General features: G+C 41.5%; 1 protein-coding gene across 2 annotated transcripts in view; it reads left to right on the top strand.

The window, feature by feature from the left end:
• Window positions 1–17,641, top strand: part of LOC121387537 (carbohydrate sulfotransferase 11-like) — a 42,635-nt gene that overhangs the window by 7,184 nt on the left and 17,810 nt on the right. Inside the window, exon 2 of one of the 2 annotated variants that reach the window (XM_041518689.1) lies at window positions 2,133–2,356. The exons of the other annotated variant lie outside the window; for it this stretch is intronic. The gene's annotated coding sequence lies outside the window, so the exon portion shown is untranslated. The remainder of the gene's footprint in view (window positions 1–2,132; window positions 2,357–17,641) is intronic. 2 annotated transcript variants of the gene reach the window in all.

Here is a 17,641-nt window from a genome sequence, read left to right as displayed (position 1 = left end):
CCACTAACCTACCCAGAGCGAGTTTTAAGGTCTAAGACGACTACACCCTCTCCTCTCTCACAGACCACTAACCCACCCAGAGCGAGTTTTAATGTGTAAGACGACGACACCCTCTTCTCTCTCACTGACCACTAACCCACCTATAGCGAGTTTTAAGGTGTAACACTACACCCTCTTCTCTCTCACAGACCACTAACCCACCCAGAGCGAGTTTTAATGTGTAAGACGACGACACCCTCTTCTCTCTCACTGACCACTAACCCACCTAGAGCGAGTTTTAAGGTGTAACACTACACCCTCTTCTCTCTCACTGACCACTAACCCACCCAGAGCGAGTTTTAAGATGTAAGACGACTACACCCTCTTCTCTCTCACTAACCACTAACCCACCCAGAGCGAGTTTTAAGGTGTAAGACCACTACACCCTCTTCTCTCTCACTAACCACTAACCCACCCAGAGCGAGTTTTAAGGTGTAAGACCACTACACCCTCTTCTCTCTCACTAACCACTAACCCACCCAGAGCGAGTTTTAAGGTGTAAGACCACTACACCCTGTTCTCTCTCACTAACCACTAACCGACAACCAACCCATAGCGAGTTTTAAGGTGTAAGACCACTACACCCTCGTCTCTCTCACTAACCACTAACCGACAACCAACCCATAGCGAGTTTTAAGGTCTAAGACGACTACACCCTCTTCTCTCTCACTAACCACTAACCCACCCAGAGCGAGTTTTAATGTGTAAGACGACTACACCCTCTTCTCTCTCACTGACCACTAACCCACCCAGAGCGAGTTTTAAGATGTAAGACGACTACACCCTCTTCTCTCTCACTGACCACTAACCCACCCAGAGCGAGTTTTAAGATGTAAGACCACTACACCCTCTTCTCTCTCTCACTAACCACTAACCGACAACCCACCCAGAGCGAGTTTTAAGGTGTAAGACGACTACACCCACTTCTCTCTCACTAACCACTAACCCACCCAGAGCGAGTTTTAAGGTGTAAGACGACTACACCCTCTTCTCTCTCACTGACCACTAACCCACCCAGAGCGAGTTTTAAGGTGTAAGACGACTACACCCACTTCTCTCTCACTAACCACTAACCCACCCAGAGCGAATTTTAAGGTGTAACACTACACCCTCTTCTCTCTCACTGACCACTAACCCACCCAGAGCGAGTTTTAAGGTGTAACACTACACCCTCTTCTCTCTCACTAACCACTAACCCACCCAGAGCGAATTTTAAGGTGTAACACTACACCCTCTTCTCTCTCACTAACCACTAACCACTAACCCCCCCAGAGCGAGTTTTAAGGTGTAAGACGACTACACCCTCTTCTCTCGCACTAACCACTAACCAACTAACTACTAACCCACTGACAGCCCAGATAGCTAAGGTGTGTGTGTGTGCGTGTGTGTATGTGTGTGTGTGTGTGCGTGCGTGTGTGTTTGTATGTGTGTGTGTGTGTGTGTATGTCTGTGTGTGTATGTGCGTGTGGGAACCTGAAATATTAATGTTAATAGCAACTATTAGACCGAACTTACGTTTTGACCACAGACATCCTAGTAAAGAACGTTCAGGTCTGTTTATCAACACATCGAAACACATTCCATAGTTTGCACATGCATCACGTAGTTGCTCCGTACACGTGCGTGGGGTGTAAATCTCGATTTTGACAATTTCCAGAAAGGTCGATGAATCACTGTGGAATATTATTTCTGTCAATCATTTTCATTCTACAGTTGTTATTGTTTTTACTTTTAGTCATTTTTATTGTTGAATTTGCTACTAAATGATAAATAAACGTCAACTTTCAAATTTCAGTTCTGAAGCCTAGTCGTCCTTCAAGATCTTTGGTGGTCATAAAACCTACTGTAATACTGAACTACCGGTTGTAATGTTTGCCCAATTAATTCACTATTATCATATAACCATTCCCCACAGCTAATATACCTTACAATTACCTTGGGCAATTGTAAATTCTTATTAGAGTTCCCCTACTTTTTTTGAAGAGTGTATTTATCACAAAAACAGATATCTTAATATATATACTTACTGTTTAAAAAAACTTTGAGATGAGAATCGAATTTCAAACAGATGTATTGGGTTCTCTATTTTACAGAACTTGGTTTGAAGAGACGGGGCGTATAGCGTATAGGAAATCTATAGAACGCACTCGTGAGTGTGTAAATAATCAAACCTTAGACACGTGTGCTTCAAGGTAGACTATCGCCAGGTAAATCAAATTGCTATGGACAGGTGACACACGCAGACATCAAAGGCAATTACCTGGATGTTAATTTCTTGCTGAGGATTTATTTTAGTGTTTTAACTTCCATCTATCAGGTACAGTACATTTCATTTCAACTTATTTTCGTGCTTATATCCAATTAAGGTTCAAGCACGCTGTCCTGGGCAACACCTCAGCTATCTTGGCTAGTACAATATACTGGGTGTCAGAAAACATCAATGAAAATGAAAAAGTTTGTTTTGTTTAACGACCGCACAAGAGCACGTTGATTAATTAACCATCGGCTATTGGATGTCAAACATTTGATACTTCTGACTCGTAGTCATCAGAGACTAGCAGCAAGGGATCTTTTATATCCACTTTCCCTCTGACATAGTTTTAACTAATGCAAGATACAAACAAAGTTTTTGTATGTTTCGCTGTCAGCAGATATAGTTGTTTTCGTTTAACGACACCTCTAGAGCGCATTGATTTATTAATCATCGGCTATTCGACGTCAAACATTTGGTAAATTTTGGCGTATAGTTTTAGAGAGGAAACCTGCTACATGTTTCTATTAGTAGCAAGGGATCTTTTATATGCACCATCCCACAGAAAGGATAGCACATACCACGGTCGTTGATATACCAGTCGTGGTGCACTGGCTAGACCGAGCAATAGTCCAATGTAGCCTACCGACGGGGATCGATCTTAAACCGACCGCGCATCAAGCGAGCGCTTAACCACTGGGCAACGACCGACCCATTAACTAATAAAATATACAAAAAATAATTACAGTTTTTATGTTTCGCTTTCAACATATAGAGCTGGTTTTGTTTAACGACACCTCTAGAGCGCATTGATTTATTAATAATCATCGGCTATTGGACGTCAAACATTTGGTAATTTTGTACGTATAGTCTGAGAGAGGAAACTTGCTATATTTTTTTTTTTAGAAGCAAGGGATCTTTTATATGCACTATCCTACGTATAGGATACGTCAGGTCATGTCATAGGGTTTTATGTACACATTCAGAACAAGCTGGTGTAGCGCACGCCTGACAGGAAAGGTGTGGGGGGGGGGAGAGGAGGGACCACCTGCACTGGCAGGTGCAAGGGAGCACCAGCAGCCCGACCAAGTCGGTAGCGGGGGGGGGGGGGGGGGGGGGGGGGGGTGCTATGGAATTTTTAATGAAGCAATTAATATGCCAAAGAGAAAAGGTCCGCAGTTTTTATTAAGGAAATTTGGCGCAATTTTGAACGGTCGGTCAAAAAGTAAATGGCAGAGCTAATATAGGTTTTGACATGGTGAATCGAGAGTAGCTCGTTAATTAGACCTCTACGATGCTGTGGTGTCTCCCTAGGTTGCCCATAGGCCCTTAGAAAGGGCCTGACCTCCTTCTGGTATAGGATAGCACATGTCATGGCCTTTTATATACCAGTCGTGTATATATATATATATATACATACTCCTCCTTCCACCAGAAAAAAAAAGCGAAACAAAACAAAAACAGAACAGAACAGAACAGAACAGAACAATCAAACAAACAAACAAACAAAACAAAAAAGTCTGAGTTCTTCAGGTGAATAATAATAAAATACTGTTTGTAGGATTAAATACATATTTAAAATAGGTGGACAAAACTACACTTGTAAGACTGAACAGAAAGGAAATGAGAAACATATTTAGCTAGATCATGCCCAGTTCTCACTTGAACGATTTTTCGTACAACTGCGGTACGACTAAAAGATTGCACAGCCGTGCGATTCACGTACACGAATTACCTAGGGTTCCCTCCCCCCCCCCCCCCCCCCCCCCCCCCCCCCCCGCGCAGTCTCACTTGTGCAACTGCCATGCGACTGCCTTTCTGCACCGCTCGCATACGCTCGCATGAGATTTCCACAGGTTGCACGACAGTTGCACGGAAGTCTGATGGATGTCGCACGGGAGTCGCAGGGGGTCCGCTGGGAGTCGCACATCTCGGCTCCCTTAAGACTCACTTACGACTCCCGTGCGACCTATCATACTGCCGTGAGACTGCTGTGCAACCTCTATGCGACCAATGCGAACTGTGCGAACCTAGAGACAGCCGTACGATAATTTTAAACATTTGAAAAATGTCGCACCGGCATGCGATACACATGACACCCCTACAACGTGTGCGAATCATAAACATACTGCCGTGCGACTCCCGCACGCCCTGTACGATTTGGTGGTCGCACGGAATTCGCGTAGAAAATCGTTCAAGTGAGAACGGGGTTTCAGGCAGTCAACGGTTGCGTTGTAAGTTTCGGGTGCAACTTAATTGGTCGTAGCGGTCGTAGACGACGGAAATTGAGTTGTAAGAGTGCTCAGACTAGCAACTGAACAGTCGTAGAAGTCGTGACAGCAGAAAGTTGGCCACCTTTGTCCTGGCAGTTGGTAGGTAGAGACTAGCATTATGTAACCACATTTCAGTCGTAGAAGTCGTGACAGAAGAAAGTTGGCCACCTTTGTCCTGGCAGTTGGTAGGTAGATACTAGCATTATGTAACCACATTTCAGTCATAGAAGTCGTGACAGCAGAAAGTTGGCCACCTTTGTCCTGGCAGTTGGTAGGTAGAGACTAGCATTATGTAACCACATTTCAGTCGTAGAAGTCGTAACAGCAGAAAGTTGGCCACCTTTGTCCTGGCAGTTGGTAGTCAGAAGCTAGCATTATTATGTAACCAAAATTTAATTATAAAAACTCACTGCAATTATTTTCGGGTTCACACCTGTATAAACCGAAAAATAAAAATGTACCCACTTTTTAACGTGGAAATGTTTTATTTAACGACACACTCAGCACAGTTTATGCACGGTTATATGGAGTCGGACATATGCTTAAGGACCTCACATATGTTGAGAGAAGAAACCCGCTGTCGCCAGTTGATGGGCTACTCTTTTCGATTAGCAGCAAGGGACCTTTTATATGCACCACCCCACAGACAGGATAACACATACCACGGCCTTTGATATACCAGTCGTGATGCACTGGCTGGAGCGAGAAATAGCCCAATGGGCCCACCGACGGGGATCGATCCCAGACGGACCGCGCATCAAGCGAACGCTTTACCACTGGCTACGTGCCGCCACGAGTCACAACGTGGAGTCATACAATGTGCACTTTCTTCTCCTTCGTTTTTTATTCATTATGTAGATGAGTTTTTAAATGCGCTGTGGGGGAAAAAGACAAACCATGTTTACATTCTTTCATGGATGTAGTATCTGTACATCTTGGTTTTTTTTACTTTCGTCACGAAATCTCAGTATCTTACGTTCGCATTAAGTCCTAAAAACAACAACAAAAATCCTTTGGAAAATAGAATCTGGTCTTTAGGAAACCGCCATTGTATTGGTCACGTGTTTCTTTCATGGATGTAGTACCTGTACATCTTGTTTTTTTACTTTCGTCACGAAATCTCAGTATCTTACGTTCGCGTTAAGTTCTAAAAACAACAACAAAAATCCTTTGGAAAATAGAATCTGGTCTTTAGGAAACCGCCATTGTATTGGTCACGTGTTTTTTTTTTCTTAGCGCCGCTACTGTATGTATGTGTCTGTTTGAATTTCATTATAATTCATTATATGTCAAACTGCCCAAGTGTACCACAGTCGTCTTTTGAGTGTTCAGTGTACACTGAATATGTAAGAAAAATGAAAGAAATAATCCTCTAACGGCTGTCACACTCCCGCTCCTTGTTTGCTAACTGGCTATCAAGTGACCTTGTACACAGGGCAGTGTCCTTGTGTGTGGGGTGGTGTCGTACGTAGGGTGGTATTCTTGTACACAGGGCAGTGTCCTTGTATGTAGGGTGGTGGTGTTGTACGTAGGGTGGTATCTTGTACACAGGGCAGTGTCCTTGTATGTAGGGTGGTGGTGTTGTACGTAGGGTGGTATTCTTGTACACAGGGCAGTGTCCTTGTATGTAGGGTGGTGGTGTTGTACGTAGGGTGGTATTCTTGTACACAGGGCAGTGTCCTTGTATGTAGGGTGGTGGTGTTGTACGTAGGGTGGTATTCTTGTACACAGGGCAGTGTCCTTGTATGTAGGGTGGTGGTGTTGTACGTAGGGTGGTATCTTGTACACAGGGCAGTGTCCTTGTATGTAGGGTGGTGGTGTTGTACGTAGGGTGGTATCTTGTACACAGGGCAGTGTCCTTGTATGTAGGGTGGTGGTGTTGTACGTAGGGTGGTATCTTGTACACAGGGCAGTGTCCTTGTATGTAGGGTGGTGGTGTTGTACGTAGGGTGGTATCTTGTACACAGGGCAGTGTCCTTGTATGTAGGGTGGTGGTGGTGTACGTAGGGTGGTATCTTGTACACAGGGCAGTGTCCTTGTATGTAGGGTGGTGGTGGTGTACGTAGGGTGGTATTCTTGTACACATGGCAGTGTCCTTGTATGTAGGGTGGTGGTGTCGTACGTAGGGTGGTATCTTGTACACATGGCAGTGTCCTTGTATGTAGGGTGGTGGTGTCGTACGTAGGGTGGTATTCTTGTACACATGGCAGTGTCCTTGTATGTAGGGTGGTGGTGTCGTACGTAGGGTGGTATTCTTGTACACATGGCAATGTCCTTGTATGTAGGGTGGTGGTGTCGTACGTAGGGTGGTATCTTGTACACATGGCAATGTCCTTGTATGTAGGGTGGTGGTGTTGTACGTAGGGTGGTATCTTGTACACATGGCAATGTCCTTGTATGTAGGGTGGTGGTGTTGTACGTAGGGTGGTATCTTGTACACATGGCAGTGTCCTTGTATGTAGGGTGGTGGTGTTGTACGTAGGGTGGTATCTTGTACACAGGGCAGTGTCCTTGTATGTAGGGTGGTGGTGTTGTACGTAGGGTGGTATCTTGTACACATAGCAATGTCCTTGTATGTAGGGTGGTGGTGTTGTACGTAGGGTGGTATCTTGTACACAGGGCAGTGTCCTTGTATGTAGGGTGGTGGTGTTGTATGTAGGGTGGTGGCATCGCACGTTCGGTGGAATTCTTGTACACAGGGCAATGTACTTGTACATCGGACGATGTCCTTGTACGATGGGTGATGTCTTTGTGCATAGGGTGATGTCTTTGTGCATAGGGTAGTCTCCACATATGAAGGACGAAGTCTTTGTACATGGGGTGATGTCTCTGTACATATGGTTATATTTTTGTACATAGTTTGGTGTCTTTATACACAAGGTGGTATTTTTGCACTTAGGATGGTGTCGTTGTACATATGGTAATTTTTAGTTTTTTATACATAGGACGATGTGCTTGTACCTAGGATGGTGTCGTTCAACATAGGGTGGTGTTCTTATACATAAGTAGTATCCTTGTACATAGCTTGGTGTCACTGTACATAGTATGGTCAGGTCAGTTCAGGTCATAGGGTTTAACGTGCACATTCAGAGCAAGCTGTTTTAGCGCAAGCCTGTTATGGGCACAGGTGCCGGCTCTTCTGTCTATGAAAGGAAAGGGTTAGGGTTGGTGGGAAAGGAGACCGCCTGCGCTAGCAGGTGCAAAAGAGGACCAGCAGCCCGACCGAGGTCAGTAACAGGCGGAGGGAGGGTTTTGGTATCCTTCTACATAGGCCGCTGTCCTCGTACATAGGATATTATCTTTCTACATAGGCTACAGTCCTCGTACCTAGGATATTATCCTTATACGTAGGCCGCTGTCCTGGTATATAGGATATTATCCTTCTACACAAGCCGCTGTCCTCGTACATAGGATATTATCCTTCTACACAAGCCGCTCTCCTCGTACATATGATATTATCCTTCTACACAGCGACCTGGTACATAGGATATTAGCCTTCTACATATGCCGCTGTCCTGGTACATAGGATATTACCCTTCTATATATGCCGCTGTCCTGGTACATAGGATATTAGCCTTCTACATAGGCCGCTGTCCTGGTACATAGGATATTATCCTTCTACATATGCCGCTGTCCTGGTACATAGGATAGTATTCTTCTACATAGGCCGCTGTCCTGGTACATAGGATAGGTCTGGTACATATGATATTATCCTTCTACATGGCCGCTGTCCTCGTACATAGGATATTATCCTTCTACACAAGCCGCTCTCCTCGTACATAGGATATTATCCTTCTATACAGCTACATGGTACATAGGATATTATCCTTCTACATAGGCCGCTGTCCTGGTACATAGGCTATTATCCTTCTACATAGGCCGCTGTCCTGGTACACAGGATATTAGCCTTCTACATATGCCGCTGTCCTGGTACATAGGATATTATCCTTCTACATATGCCACTGTCCTGGTACATAGGATATTAGCCTTCTACATAAGCCGCTGTTCTGGTACATAGGATATTATCCTTCTACATATGCCGCTGTCCTGGTACATAGGATATTATCCTTCTACATATGCCACTGTCCTGGTACATAGGATATTAGCCTTCTACATAGGCCGCTGTTCTGGTACATAGGATATTATCCTTCTACATATGCCGCTGTCCTGGTACATAGGATATTATCCTTCTACATAGGCCGCTGTCCTGGTACATAGGATAGGCCTGGTACATACGATATTATCCTTCTACATAGGCCGCTGTCCTCGTACATAGAATATTATCCTTCTACACAAACCGCTCTCCTCGTGCATAGGATATTATCCTTCTACACAGCGGCCTGGTACATAGGATATTATCCTTCTACATAGGTCGCTGTCCTGGTACACAGGTAGTATTCTTCCACAGACGGTTGTATTCTTTTATATAGAGTGGCATCTTTAATGAACATGGGGCTGTCTAAGATACATTATTGCAGCCATCTTAGAAATTACAAGATGGCTGCCATCTAAAACCCGTTAGTAACAATATAGCAGCACTCATAACGCTTAGTCTTCTGATTGTGTGCTCTAACTCACGTGTTTGGTGCAAATAATGGATTTTTATAAAAGTAACGAAATATAGAGGCATTCGCTTAATGCGCGGTCTGTCTAGGATCGATCCCCGTTGGTGGGCCCATTGGGCTATTTTTCGTTCCAGCCAGTGCTCCACAACTGGTGTAATAAAGGCCGTGGTATGTACTAATCTTTTCTGGGATGGTGCATATAAAAGATCTCTTGCTGCTAATCGAAAAGAGTAGCCCATGAAGTGGCGACAACTATTTTCCTCTCTCAATATCTATGTCGTCCTTAACCATATGTCTGACGCCATATAACAGTAAATAAAATGTGTTGAGTGCATCGTCAAATAAAACAGTTCCTTCCTTCTTGTGATCCAAACTTGCTAACATAATATAACATCTCTGTCCTCAGTGAAACGTTGTTTTGGGACATCTAACTTGAGCCTTGAGTAGCACTTAGTTGGTGAAACGCACCCCAAGATTGCATGGGCGATAGTTATTTGGTTGTTTTGTTTTGTTTGAGGTTGGGAGGGGGGTTATGGAGCGTTTTGTATTAAAATAAACATAATAAAGATCGTGCATGGGATGATGACTACTTGAGAAGACCTGTATGGGGTTAGATTTCCATTGGTGTTCACATTTGTCACGACATACGCTCTTGCCTGCTCGTTAAAGCTCAACTTCATTATTTATAATGGTCCGCGGTGTTTTGTTTATGTTGCGTGTTTAGGACAAACGGAAACGGACCAGATTTTAATCACGGGTGTAGTTGAAATAAAATTATTATGACAGAGTACAATAATTCATTCTCCAGCTATAGAAAAAGACATTTTCTTAAAAGTGAAAACGCCCCTTTGGATTTTTCGGGGAGGAGAATTTTTTTTATTATTGTTCTCCACCCCACCTGTTTGGTAGTAATTCAAATATGAATAAATGTTGTTATCCAGATTCGGGTATTTCTGTTTAATTCGGTCCAAAATCAACCTGCCTCTACCCTCTCTACCCCCACCCCCACTAAATCCTCCAAACACAAAACAATGGGAACCATACGACTGTGTCCGTCTTTTGTGTTTTGTTCTGCTCAGATTCCTTTCATCTCTCTCACTTTTCTTTCTTTGTCTTTCTGTTTCCTTCGAGGGTTTTTTCTTTCTTTCTTTTTACTTTTTCTTTTTAAGTGGGGGGAGGGAGGTTTTTTTTTTGGGGGGGGGGGATTGGGTTTGTTTTGGGGGTATTTTTGGTCCTTTTTTTCGCATTTAGTTTCTTCTTGGGGACGGGACGTAGCCCAGTGGTATAGCGTTCGCTCGATGCGTGGTCGGTCTGGGATCGATCCCCGTCGGTTGGCCCATTGGGCTATTTCTCGTTCCAGCCAGTGCACCACGACTGGCATATCAAAGACCGTGGTATGTACTACCCTGTCAGTGGGATGGTGCATATAAAATATCCCTTGCTGCTAATCGAAAAGAGTAGCCCATGAAGTGGCAACAGCGGGTTTCCTCTCTCAAATATCTGTGTGGGCCTTAACCATATGTCTGACGCATATGACCGTAAATAAAATGTGCCGAGTGCGTCGTTAAATAAAACATTTCCTTCCTTCTTCTTTTCTTCTTCTTTTTCCTCTTTCGTTCATGTTCATTTTCTTTCCTATTGTCTTGTTAGTCTTCCTCTTTTCACGTCAAACAATGTCAAAATACTTAAGAGAGTTTTGGTTTTTTGTTTGTCTGTTTTAATGTATATAGATATGAATATTATTTTATCACCTTGTTGACCAAGGAAATCGATGACGCACCAGACACTGGCTGTTACAAGACAACAAAGCTTTAACGTTTTTCGTATCACACGTGTCGCCACCTGATATTAACTTCCCAAAATACGAAAGACCACGTGTTCCAATACTAATAACTAAATTATGTTTTCTATGGAAACAATAGAACTCTTTGTTTGACACCCAATAGTCGATGACGTTTTTGTGCTAGTGTGTCGTTAAACATATATTTATTCATGCATTCATTCATTCATTCATTCATTCATTCATTGAAAACAACTGTATTTTAACTATTTATGAAACGAAAATAATATTTATTAAACGACACATCAGTATAGTTTAAAGCGACAGTAGGTTTTAATCACTGTAAGCATATGTTTTACTGTTATAGCAGTTTTTGATAAATGAAATCAGTCGTTACTAAGATTTTATTGTTTAGAATATCCATTTCCGTACATACAAAGTGTTTCCGGTCATCCTGGTGTTTTTAATGTCACAAAATGCATGTTTCGTATTTGTAAAAACGCACGTGCGTCTGAGAAGAAACGATTATGGAATCGAGTTCTAGTCTGGGATTTTTAAGGATATTTCACCGTTTCAACGTTACCGTACAGACTCTTGTTTCACGCTACCGTACAGACTCTTGTTTCACTCTGTTGTAATTTTTATCCAATGTGTGTTGCAGGTTTGTTGATTAACTAAATTTAGTGTCCAAATTTACGGATTAAAACTAGGGACTGGGTCTTTAAACTGCGACTATTTGGTGTCTAACATCTTATGGTTATTTAAACATCTGGTTTGAGAGAAAAAGAGAGGAAACCTGCTTTAGTCAATATATCGTACAGTTAACAATAAAGTAGTAATGTTCGTTATGTTCAGTTTCGATGTGCACCGAACTATTGATAGAGACGTTAATACCACAAGTCCTGTGAAGGGGAGGAAGGAAATGGTTTATTTAACGACGCACTCAACACATTTTATTACGGTTATATGGCGTCGGAGATATGGTTAAGGACCACACAGATATTGAGGGAGGAAACCCGCTGTCGCCACTTCATGGGCTACTACGACTGGTACATTAAAGGCCGTGGTGCACTGGCTGGAACGAGAAATATCCCAGTGGGCCCACCGACGGGGATCAATCCCAAACTGACCGCACATCAAGCGAGCGCTTTACCACTGGCTACGTCTTGTCCCTCGTATATTATATGGGGTATCTGTAAAAACAAAGTACTCAAATTTTGTGGGGTATTGTAAAATCATCTGGTTATACCGAAAATGAGCCATGAAAGGTACCATTTTCTTCAGTTAATACTTTGAGGTAGGAGTTGCAGTACTGATATTTATGGGTCATATTTTAAACACAAACGTTAACATGGTCGCCTATGGGATTTTATTTAGTATAGTACAACCTTAAGAGGACAAAAAAAAATCACTGCATACATATATGATGGGTTGAAACCGGGATCTGCGATTTTAACGAACGGCGTGTCATTAGACCATGCGTAATTCTCTTTTTATATGTTTTGAGTTCACCAAAATGTAAACTTAAACGTGCGTACGCGCGCAACAAACAACATAAAAGGCAGTTTTTAACACGAAAAAATAAATATATACAGAAAATTTTGAAAATTAAACATACCTATAGATAAGAGTGAATTTACGAAGCCTGTTTTTTTTTTTAAACGGGGATGTTTAGACATCGAAAATACAGTATATGCAGTTACACGCGCGTAAGACAAAGAAAATCTGGCCTGGCTTTGTTGGTAGAGCACTTACCTAACGTGCTTTGGTCGTAGGATCGAACCCCCGCAATGGACCCATTCTCTGATTGTGTTTTTCACGTCTCAACCAGTTCCCCGCAATATACATCAAAGGCCGTAGCATTCCATTCCAATATTTATTTACATGCTCATATATCACGAAGGTTTCAAGCATGTCTGTCCTGGGCATAATCTCTGGCCTTTGCCAGTTACTAAGTCCAGGACAGGGGGGGGGGGGGGGGGGAATTGAGTTTGAAGTGGGCAGAATTTGGAATACGTATTTAGTTGTGTCCAGCGACTGCGCGGACCGACTAGTAGACACCGAAAAATGGGCCGTGTTCTGACTGGCTGAATTTCGATTCCTTCGGGTCTAACTAGAAAAACCTAGGTCTACGGAGAATAACTGCACCTAACATCATGTCCGGACTAAGAATTTAAACCCAAAAATAAGTTTGACTGCTCGGCCGAAAAGGTGTTAAGGTGATTTGAGCAATTGAACGGGCGCCGAAGTAAAATGCGTTGGACTATTTATAAAAAAAATAAACATAAGAATTTGGAAGCTCGATCGAAAGGTGTTTAAAGTCCAACTAAGCCCAAAAAGGAGGATACCTGTCCTAGGTAAGGTTGTTCTACTTCGGGGAGCTTGGAGTGTCTCGGAGTGACGGCAGCTGTTCCTTGATTTGCTGGAGATTCTTGACCACTAGGGAATAGTCGGGGCCGCAGACCGCTTTGAGCATCCTGTGGATCGATCTGTTGTCGAGTTTCCAAAACAGGATGCACTGCCTGTAGGTCCGGTCCCTTCGGTGCGTGACGACTATTCCCTTGGTTCCACCGAAGATCTTAGAGTGGAGCTCATAACTGCTGCCGTCATCTATTGGTTTCCAGTTGGCGTTAAGAAATCCTCCCCGAAGTAGGTGTGGTTCGAGCGTGTCCCCCTGCATGTACTGATGGAGGTGACGGCGAAGTCCACTGATGGCAATGGTCCATTCGTCGTCAGCAGGGGGAGCGGCTTCCGGCGGCGGCTTTGTCTTGGCTGGCTGGGTGGTCGGTGATGTCGCCTTCCTTTTCGTCGCCGGAACAACAAGTCCATGTGGCGACTCGACGGGAGCGGTCGTTATTGACCGCTGCACCGGAGTCGTCGTTTTTGGGGTGGAGGTGGAAGTAGGTGGTGGCACACTCGTCCGTTTGAACATCTGGATGTCCTGGGTGGTGTACGGCCGTTCCGGGGTTGCAGGGTCCGCAAGCGGTTGCTTCCTCTCCGGAGGACTCGGTGGGGGCGGTGTCACAGAAGGGAGCGCCACTGGCGGTTGAGCCGCGGCCGTAGCATGTTCTGTCGTGCCTTTTTGGTTAAGTGCATACACAAGTTCCCTTGCTGCTAATGCGAAAATGTAGCGGGTTTCCTTTTTAGTTCATACATCAGCATTAACCAAAGGTTCATATCCATTAGCCGAAGACCAATCAATCAGTGTGCTCTAGTGGTGATGGTAAACAAAACGAACAAAAAGTTAATAAATGATTTTGGCGGGAAGCCGTTATTATTAAACTTTGAGAGTGCACCTTTAAATGCAATACCAAAGAGGCGGGTCGTATTTTTAAAGACGTATGACCTAAGGCAGACTAGATAGAGAGGTTTCGCTACCACACCTTTACTGTTACGGATTGTGACAGGTCGCCACTTTGATTTGTGGTTGGTGACGTCACCACAATTTGCTTCCCGTTCTTTACGATTAAAATGCATGTTACATGTAATAAATTTCGTGGCTAATATATCGTTGTGTTTGGGGTTTTTAAAAAAAGAAGAAACTTTTCAGAATCCCGCCATCTTTAAGTCACTAACAGTTCCGACCAGCAAAACTAGATAAATGATTAAAGGGACATTCCTGAGTTTGCTGCATTGTAAGATGTTTCTGACTAATAACATATTTCTACGATTAAACTTACATATTAAATATATTTTCTTGTTTAGAATATCAGTGTCTGTATATTCAATGTGTTTCTGGTCGTCTTAATATTTGTAAGAAGCCCAAACTGGATTTTGTCTTCAAATAATTTCGCACGTACGAAAACAATTTAATACAATTTTATTAAATAAAATGAAATTTAACCTAGTACATATATTAGAACAATCAGAAAGACATTTAATACACAGCCACTAATATTTTATGCAGAAAAATATATTTGATATGTAATTACAATTGTTAAAAAGTCTCTGTTAGTCGATAACATCTTACAAATTGCAGCAAACCCAGGAATGTCCCTTAATTACGATTACCGAATTATATTGGAATCATGTTTAAGCATTTAGATAGGTGTTTAAGCATTTAGACAGGTGTTTAAGCATTTAGACAGGTGTTTAATCATTGTAAATGTATGTAGTTACACGCGCGTAAGACATAAATAGGCTTTGTAAATTCAGCCCATTATGCTTAGCTATCGGTATCCGTATTACAGTATAGGCGTATATACTAGTATACATTTTACATACAAATCAATAACATTTGACAAATGGTGCATTATATATGGAGGATGGACAACTAAAATGTGTCGAGATCGTAAGCATAATGCATTTTAAAGATATTTACCAATAGTACATAATTCTTTTCAGTTTGAACAGACAATAATTGCACAAGTTTAACAACAGATGGTTTGCGCCAGTAGTATTTATTAAAAAAATATATATATATAGAACGTAACTGCATGTACAATTGACATTTCAAAAATAAAGTGATATTCATCCTCTATATCATTCTGATTACATATCTGACATTTCCGTTGCGACCTTTCAATACCATAATATCTACCTTGTTCCGCAAGCACCTGGTGAGAAGAAACCCGAAATCTTGTTATTAGAGTAGTGTAACAATCTGGCAATGATATTCAAAGGTAGTACTGCAAGCAAAACGTATCTATTAAATGCTTATATATATATTACATTTAGGAGAGTTTTCTAGCATAGTGTCTCTATTACATAATCTTAAAATTCGCCACATAGATGTTTCACCTTGAGATGCAATTACGCTTTGTGTTTTGGTAAATTTGCCACATACATGTTTCACCTTGAGATGCAATTACGCTTTGTGTTTTGGTAAATTTGCCACATACATGTTTCACCTTGAGATGCAATTACGCTTTGTGTTTTGGTAAATTTGCCACATACACGTTTCACCTTGAGATGCAATTACGCTTTGTGTTTTTGTAAATTTAACATTAAAATTGAATGCTAACCCTTGGTAATTAAAACTATCGACGACTTCAATTTCATTGTTATAATATATCCATTTTTATTTGGCAGATAATATTCCACCTTTTCTAAATACAACAATTTTAGTTTTATCTGTATTGACATCAATATCCCCATAGAGTGCTGTATATATACAGATTATTAATAATCTTGTGAACACCATCTGTTGTTTCTGACAAAAGTACATTGTCATCAGCATATATTAAAAGAAATAAAGAAATATCTTGCAAACAGGCTGACAAAATCCCTTAATTCATTCTAAAAATCATTAATGTATATGGAAAATAAAAAGGTTGATAGTGCTTCTCCTTGCACCAGTCCAACATTGCAGTCAAATAAGTCTGAAAATTTGACTGAAACTTGCCACATGTTTTTAAACTTTCATACATTGATTTTATAATAACATACAATTTTCCAGTAATACCGTATCGTGCTAGTCTGTACAACAAGCTGCATCTATTTACACTATCAAATGCTTTCCGGTAATCCACAAAACAACAATACAACTCTTTGTTTGCAAGAACTTTCATAATGATAGTATGAAGAGTACAAATAGCATCAATTGTGCCATATCCAGGTTTAAAACCAATTTGTGCACCTGTCACAATGTTACTTTTATCTGACCATTTCAACAATCTGTTATTTAAGACAGACGTAAAAAAAACAAATCGTCGCAAGACAACTAATAAGAGTAATCCCCTATAATTGTTTGTATTGTTAGCGGGTTTGTTTTAATACATAATGGAATTACAATCCCTTCTGACCAGCTGGATGGGAAAATCCCACTATTATATATTACACTAAACAAACAAGACAGGACAGGAACAAAAACACCTTTAAACTTGATAAAATATTCATTAAGTCAGTTATCCTTTCCTGGAGATTTGTTTGATTTTAAAGGCATATTGATACAGACTACTGACCTAATAAATGGTCCCACAAATTATTACCTGAACAAAATATATACATTTGATTTGTCCCTAAATGTACTTAATTCAACCATCTACGTAGCCACCATATTCAACTTATTAATGATATTTTGCAAAAAAAAAAAAAACAACATATAACTGAATTATGGCGATGGTCCATAATTTCAAATACTAAAATTGCCGAGAGGGTTGACATGGATTTCACTCCATCATGGTTCAGTTAAGGTGATGCGATAGCTAGATTTGGTTTCCAAAAATTAATGTAATTTTCATTTATTATCCATGTTTAGAGAAATAAGGTGCTTAAAATCGTGCCAGTATGCCTTTAAGTTCAATATTACTTTCTGAGTTTCTTCCTCAAGTGACTGGATAATCAAGCTCTGGATAGACACATCTCTTGTGCTCTTCTGGGCCCGGTAACACAAAGCACTCGTAACACGTCAGACGTACACTATACATAATGTGTGACGTACGTCTGACGTAAGTGTTACGAGTGCTTTGTGGTACCGGGCCCTGGTTCCTCCGTGTTTTATGTCGTTTTATTAGTACTCAAATCTTTGAAATGATTATAAAAATCATCCAGCGATAAATCTGTTTGAGGTGAAAGAGTGTGCTTTCTAAAATCTTTTTTTATAAAACCTCGCTTGGATTACTTTTCCTTAAATAATTAATCCTATTGCCTTCAAACCGAAAACATTTTCGTTTTACACTTCGCTCGTAGTTTTTATATTTCGCGTTTTGCCTCTTGTAATGCTTGTCTAATGCATAATGGTATAAAGCTCTCTTGTTAAACAACCTCACACCGTCTTTGTAAGTGTTTCTGC

This window comes from Gigantopelta aegis, chromosome 13, assembly GCF_016097555.1.
Source record: "Gigantopelta aegis isolate Gae_Host chromosome 13, Gae_host_genome, whole genome shotgun sequence".
In the NCBI taxonomy this organism is placed as follows: Eukaryota; Metazoa; Mollusca; class Gastropoda; order Neomphalida; family Peltospiridae; genus Gigantopelta; species Gigantopelta aegis.
Note: the sequence above shows the minus strand (reverse complement) of the source record. Positions and strands in the feature narration are given on the sequence as shown.